At 42.5% G+C, this 6,298-nt stretch overlaps 1 protein-coding gene across 1 annotated transcript in view; it reads right to left on the bottom strand.

Annotated features, from left to right (window-relative positions):
• Nucleotides 1-6,298, bottom strand: part of LOC122543258 (sodium channel protein type 8 subunit alpha-like) — a 199,539-nt gene that overhangs the window by 3,881 nt on the left and 189,360 nt on the right. The window lies entirely within an intron of this gene.

Raw genomic sequence — 6,298 nt, 5'->3', positions numbered from 1 at the left:
CATGAGGGGCATGGATAGGATAAATAGGCAAAGTCTTTTCCCTGGGGTGGGGGAGTCCAGAACTAGAGGGCATAGGTTTAGGGTGAGAGGGGAAAGATATAAAAGAGACCTCAGGGGCAACTTTTTCACGCAGAGGGTGGTACGTGTATGGAATAAGCTGCCAGAGGATGTGGCGGAGGCTGGTACAATTGCAACATTTAAGAGGCATTTGGATGGGTATATGAATAGGAAGGGTTTGGAGGGATATGGGCCAAGTGCTGGTAAATGGGACTAGATTGGGTTGGGATATCTGGTCAGCATGGACGGGTTGGACTGAAGGGTCTGTTTCCGTGCTGTACATCTCTAAGTGTTTCGCCCAAAGCAGCACCTATTTGGTGCTGAGGACATTCTTGCATGGAAATGTGGAGCATTTCCAGATTGCATGTGCTCTTCGTACTTCGATTTTCTTTTGTATGTAACCTGATGCTTGAGAAAAACGTAAAATCTTTGCTAGATTCTTTTCTTCCTAACTTTTCAGTTGTCTATACTCTGTAACACGTTCTAATGAGAGTAGGAATAGAAAGATAGGGCAAGTAAATCAATGGCTGCAGAGATGGTGCAATGTGCAAGGATTCAGATTTTTGGATCACTGGAATCTCTTCTGGGGCAGGAAAGACCTGTTCAAAAGGGATGGGTTTCACCTGAACTGGAAAGGAACCAATATCCTGGTGGGGAGATTTGCTAATTCTATTTCAGGAGCCTCTAAATGTTTTTGGGGGTGTGTGGTTTCCTAAGTAGTATTGAAAATAGGAAAAAAAGAGGAGGATAGTTCTAGATCAAATAAAACCAACAGATTCATTTCAAAAGACAGACAGGAGCAAGTCAGAGAACAAGGTAACTCTGAAGAATTAAACAGCATTTATTTCGATGTAAAGGGCTTTACAGGTCAGGCTGATGAACAAAGGGCATGGATGGGAACATGGGGCTGGGATATCACAGCTATTACAGAAACTTGGCTGGGGAAAGGACAGGACTGACAGCTCAATATTTCAGCTTTTAGGTCTTTTATATCTTTCCCCTCTCACCCTAAACCTATGCCCTCTAGTTCTGGACTCCCCCACCCCAGGGAAAAGACTTTGCCTATTTATCCTATCCATGCCCCTCATGATTTTGTAAACCTCTATAAAGTCACCCCTCAGCATCCAACTCTCCATGGAAAGAGCCTGTTCAGCCTCTCCCTAAAGGTATCATTAGGAAGGATAGAAAGAGAGCCGACAGAGGAGGAGGAGGAGTGGTGCTTTTGATTTAGGAAAATACTACTGCAGTACTTAGGATATTTCTGAGGGTTCGACCATGTGAAGCTATATGGGTGTAACTCAGAAAGAAGAAGGGGGTGATGAGATTGTACTATTTGCAACCCCCTCACCCCACCCCCCTGCCCCCACAACAGTCAGAGGGAAATTGAGGAGCAAATATGTAGAGAGATCTCAAATATATGTAAGAATAATAGGGTTGTAATACTAGGGGATTTTAATTTTTTAAACATTGAGTGCACCTGCCAAAATGTTAAGGGGTTGGATGGTGAGGAATTTGTTAAATGTGTTCAAGAAAACTTTCTTTATCCATATGTAAATTTACTTACTAGAGAAAGGGCAAAACCTGACCTTCTGTTGGGAAATATGGCAGGGCAAGTGACTGAGGAGTTTGCAGGGGAACACTTTGGGACTTGTGATCATAATTCTATTAGTTTTAAAAGTTATGGAAAGGAGGGGCCTTGTATAAAAGTTAAAATTCCTCATTGGAGTAAGGTAAATTTTAATGGTTTGAGACAGGAGCTTTCAAAGTTGATTGGAGTAGACAGTTCACAGGTAAAGGGAGTGGGAGGCTTTCAAAAGTGAGATAACGAGAATTCAGAGGCATTATATTCCAGTTAGAATGAAAGGTAATGCTGGTAAGATCAGGGAACAATGAATGAATAGAGATATCGAAGCTCTGGTTAAGAATAAGAAAGCCTCCTATGTTAGATGTAGTCAACTGGGATCAAATGAATCTCTTGAAGAGTATAAGGGGTGTAGGGGCATTCTTAAGAAGGAAATCAGCAGGGCAAGAAGCGGATATGAAATAGCCTTGGCAGGTAATGTTAAGGATAATCCAAAGAGATACTACAAGTACATTAAGAGCAAAAGTGCAACCAGGGAGAGAATATGGCCCCTTAATGATCAACAAACATATAAATAGAAAGCAGGAATTTTCAACATTGCTTTGCATGAAATCCACTGAAATCCACTTACCTAGTAAGGTAACGAAATGAACCTTTCAGCTCAGTGAGCAAACCTACATCCAAGAGGTGTCTATGTGTTGAACTTCAGGAAATGGGAGAGATACTAAATGAATATTTTGCACTAGCTTTTACTGTAGAGAAAGAAATGGAGGCTAGAGAACTCAGGGAAATAAATATTGATGTTTTGAAAACTGTTCACATTATAAAAGAAGAAATGCTGGACGTCTTAGAAAACATAAAGGTAGATAAACCTCCAGGACCTAATCAAGTAATGTAGTTGTGGTAAGTTAGGGAAGAAATTGCGGGGCAGCTAGCAGAGGTATTTGTATCATCTATAACCATGGGTGAGGTGCTGGAGGACTGGAGGGTGGCTAACGTGACTTTATTTAGGTAAGGCTGGAAGGAGAAGCCGGGGAACTATAGACCTGAGAGTCTGACATCGGTGGTGGGCAAGCTGTTGGAGGTGATTCTAAAAGATAGGATTTATATGCATTTGGAGAGGCAAGGGTTGATTAGGGATAGTCAACATAGCTTTCTATGAGGGACATTATGTCACACAAACTTGATTGAGTTTGTTGAGGACGTAACAAAAAAGCTTGAAGAGGGCGGAGTGGTAGACGTCGTTTACATGAACTTTGGTAAAGCCTTTGACAAGGTTCTGCATGGTAGACTAATTAATAAAATTAGGTTACATGGGATTCAGGGAGAGCTTGCCAATTGGATACAAAATTAGCTCAACAGTAGGAGACAGAGGGTGGGGGTGGAGGGTTGTCTTTCAGGCTGGAGGCCTGTGATCAGGGCTGGGTCCACTTTTGCTTGTCATTTATATAAATGATTTAGATGAGAATAGAAGAGGCATGGTTAGTAAGTTTGCAGATGACACCAAAATTGGGAGTATAGGGTATAGTGGACAGTGAAAAAGGTTATCTAAGATTCCAAAGAAATCTTGATCAATTGGGCCAATGGCTGAAGAGTGGCAAATGAAGTTTAATTTGGATAAACGTGAGGGATAGTACTTTGGTAAACAAGGACAGGACTTATATAATTAATGATGGGGCCTTAGATAGAGGTGTAGAACAGAGAGACCCGGGGTTTCAGATACATAATTCTTTGAAATTTGTGTCACATATAGGTAGGGTAGTTCAGAAGGCATTTAGCACGCTTGCCTTCATTGCTCAGACCTTTGAGTATAGGAATTAGGATGTCATGTTGAGGTTGTACAGGACATTGGTGATGCCTCTTCTGGAATACTGTGTCCAGTTCTGGTCGCCCTGTTATAGGAAGGATATTATTAACCTGGAGTGGATTCAGAAAAGATTTACCAGAATGTTGCTGGGTATAGAGAGTTTGAATTATAAAGGTAGGCTGGAACATTTTTCACTGGAGTGTAGGAGATTGAGGGGTGACCTTATAGGGGTTTATAAAATCATGAGGGGCATAGATAAGGTGAATAGTTAGGGGTCTTTTTCCTAGCGTGGGGAGTTGAAAAATAGGGAGCATATTTTTAAGGTGAGAGGAGAAAGATTTAAAAAGGACAAGAGGGGCAACGTTTTTACACAGAGAGTGGTTTACATGTGGAATAAACTGCCAGAGGGAGTGGTGGATGTGTACAGTTACAACATTTAAAAGATAAGTACATAAATAGGAAAGGTTTGGAGGGAATATGGGCCAATCACAGGCAAGTTGGACTAAGTTTAGTTTGGACTAGTTTAGCGTGGACTAGTTGGACCGAATGTTCTGTTTCCACGCTGTATGACTCTATGGACTCTAAATGCTGAAATGCATCTGTGTAATTTTCCTGGATCACAATGGTTTGGAATGGGTTATATCCTGGAACATAAACTCAAAAGGTCTGATCATACTCACAATTTTTATTTGATTAGTGACAATCCTTGATGAGAGACACAGATTAGAATGGGTACCAAGTTTCTGGTCTGCACTGACTGATATGTTCTAGCGAAAAGGGTAAATAGGCTGGTCAACACAACTTTAAACTTGAAAGGGGGGGCGGGCGGGCAGAAGGAAGGGTAAAACCTCCCCCAGTGGGAAACAAATCAGTAGGTTTACATATGTAAGGGTGGCTTCAACTCTGTGGAAAAATATGAAAGAAATGACAAGGAAAGAGAACTCAGGAGAGGTTATTAAAATCTCCAGCACAGACACAAATAGGACAAAGTGTATGGAAAGGGTTAGTAATCAAACTTCAAGCACACCGGACAAACAAATGACAATGAGAAGAGGGACGGTTAATACAGGACTGAAGAGGTTATATCTGAATGCACGCAGTATAAGGAATAAAGTAAATGAGTTTGCGGCGCAGCTTGAAATGAGCAGGTATGATGTGGTGGGCATCATGTGGCTTCAAAGGGATCAGGATTGGGAGCTGAATGTGCAGAGAGACACATCCTATCAAAAAGATAGGCAGGTGGGCAGAGGGGATGGGGTTGCCTTTCTTCGTAAGAAATGAAATTAAATCAATAGGAAGAAATGAAGTAGGGTCAGATGGTGTAGAATCTGTGTGGGTAGAATTGAGGAACCACAAAGGTGAAAAAGCCATAGTTGGAATTATGTACAGGCCTCCAAAAGTAGGCAGGAGCTGGGGAACAAGATACACCCGGTGATAGAACAGGGTATGTAAGAAAGGCAATGTTACAGTGATCTTGGGGGATTTCAATATGCAGATGGACTGGGAAAATCAGGTTGGTAGTGGATTACAAGAAAAGGAATCTGCGGAATGTCTATGAGATGGCTTTTTGGAGCAGCTTGTGGTGGAGCCCACTGGGGAACAGGCAACACTGGATTTAGTGTTGTGCAATGAGGCAGACTTGATAAGGAAGCTTAAAGTGAAGGAACACTTAGGAGGCAGTAATCATAATATGATTGAATTTACTCTGCAATTTGAGAGGGAGAAGATAGAATCAGGTAACCGTATTATAGCTGAATAAAAAGGCAACTACAGAGGCATGAGGGAGGAGCTGGGTAGAATTGATTGGGAGGAGAGCCTAGCAGGAAAGACAGTGGAACAGCAATGGCTGGAGTTTCTGGGAGTAATTCAGGAGACACAGAGATTGTGGACACTGGGCCACTGGAAAATGATGCTGGAGAGATAGTAATGGGGAACAAGGAAATGGCTGAAGAACTGAATAATTACTTCATGTCAGTCTTCATGGTGGAAGACATGAGTAATATTCCAAACATTCAAGAGAGTGAGGGGACAGAGCTGACTATGGTGGCCACCACCAAAGAGAAGGTGCTCGAAAAACTGAATGACCTGAAAGTGGATAAATCACCTGGACCAGATGGACTACACCCCAGAGTTCTAAAGGAGATATCTGAAGAGATAGTGGAGGCATTAGTAGTGATACTTCAGGAATCACTCAAGTCAGATAGGGTCCCAGAGGACTGGAAAATCACTAACATGACACTCCTGGAAAATTACAGGCCGATTAGCCTAACCTCAGTTATGGGTAAGATTTTGGAATGCATTGTGAAGGATGAGATTTCTGAATGCTTGGAAGTGTATGGTAAAATAGGGCAAAGTCAGCGTGGTTTCATCAAAGGGAGGTCATACCTGACAAATCTGTTAGAATTCTTTAAGGAAGTTACAAACAGGTTAGACCAAAGAAAGCCAATGGGTGTTACCTACCTGGATTTCAAGAAGGCCTTTGGCAAAGTGCCACACAGGAGGCTACAGAGTAAGATAAGGGCCCATGGTGTCAGAGGCAAGGTGCTGGCATGGATAGAAGCCTGGCTGTCTGGCAGAAAGCAGCGAGTAGGGATAAAAGGGTCCTTCTCAGGATGGCAGCCAGTGACGTGGTGCTCCACAAGGCTCAGTGTTGGGACCACAACTTTTCATTTTATATATTAACAATCGAGATGAAGGGACTGAGGATGTTCTGGCTAAGTTTGCAGACAATACAAAGACAGGTAGAGGGACAGGTAGCATTGAGGAGGCGGGGAGACTGCAGAAGGATTTGGACGGGTTAGGAGAATGGGCAAAGACATGGCAGATGGAATACAACGTGGGAAAGTGTGAGG

Source organism: Chiloscyllium plagiosum, chromosome 43 (assembly GCF_004010195.1).
Source record: "Chiloscyllium plagiosum isolate BGI_BamShark_2017 chromosome 43, ASM401019v2, whole genome shotgun sequence".
In the NCBI taxonomy this organism is placed as follows: Eukaryota; Metazoa; Chordata; class Chondrichthyes; order Orectolobiformes; family Hemiscylliidae; genus Chiloscyllium; species Chiloscyllium plagiosum.
The sequence above is the reverse complement of the archived record's forward strand: the minus strand, read 5'-3'. Positions and strand labels throughout refer to the sequence as shown.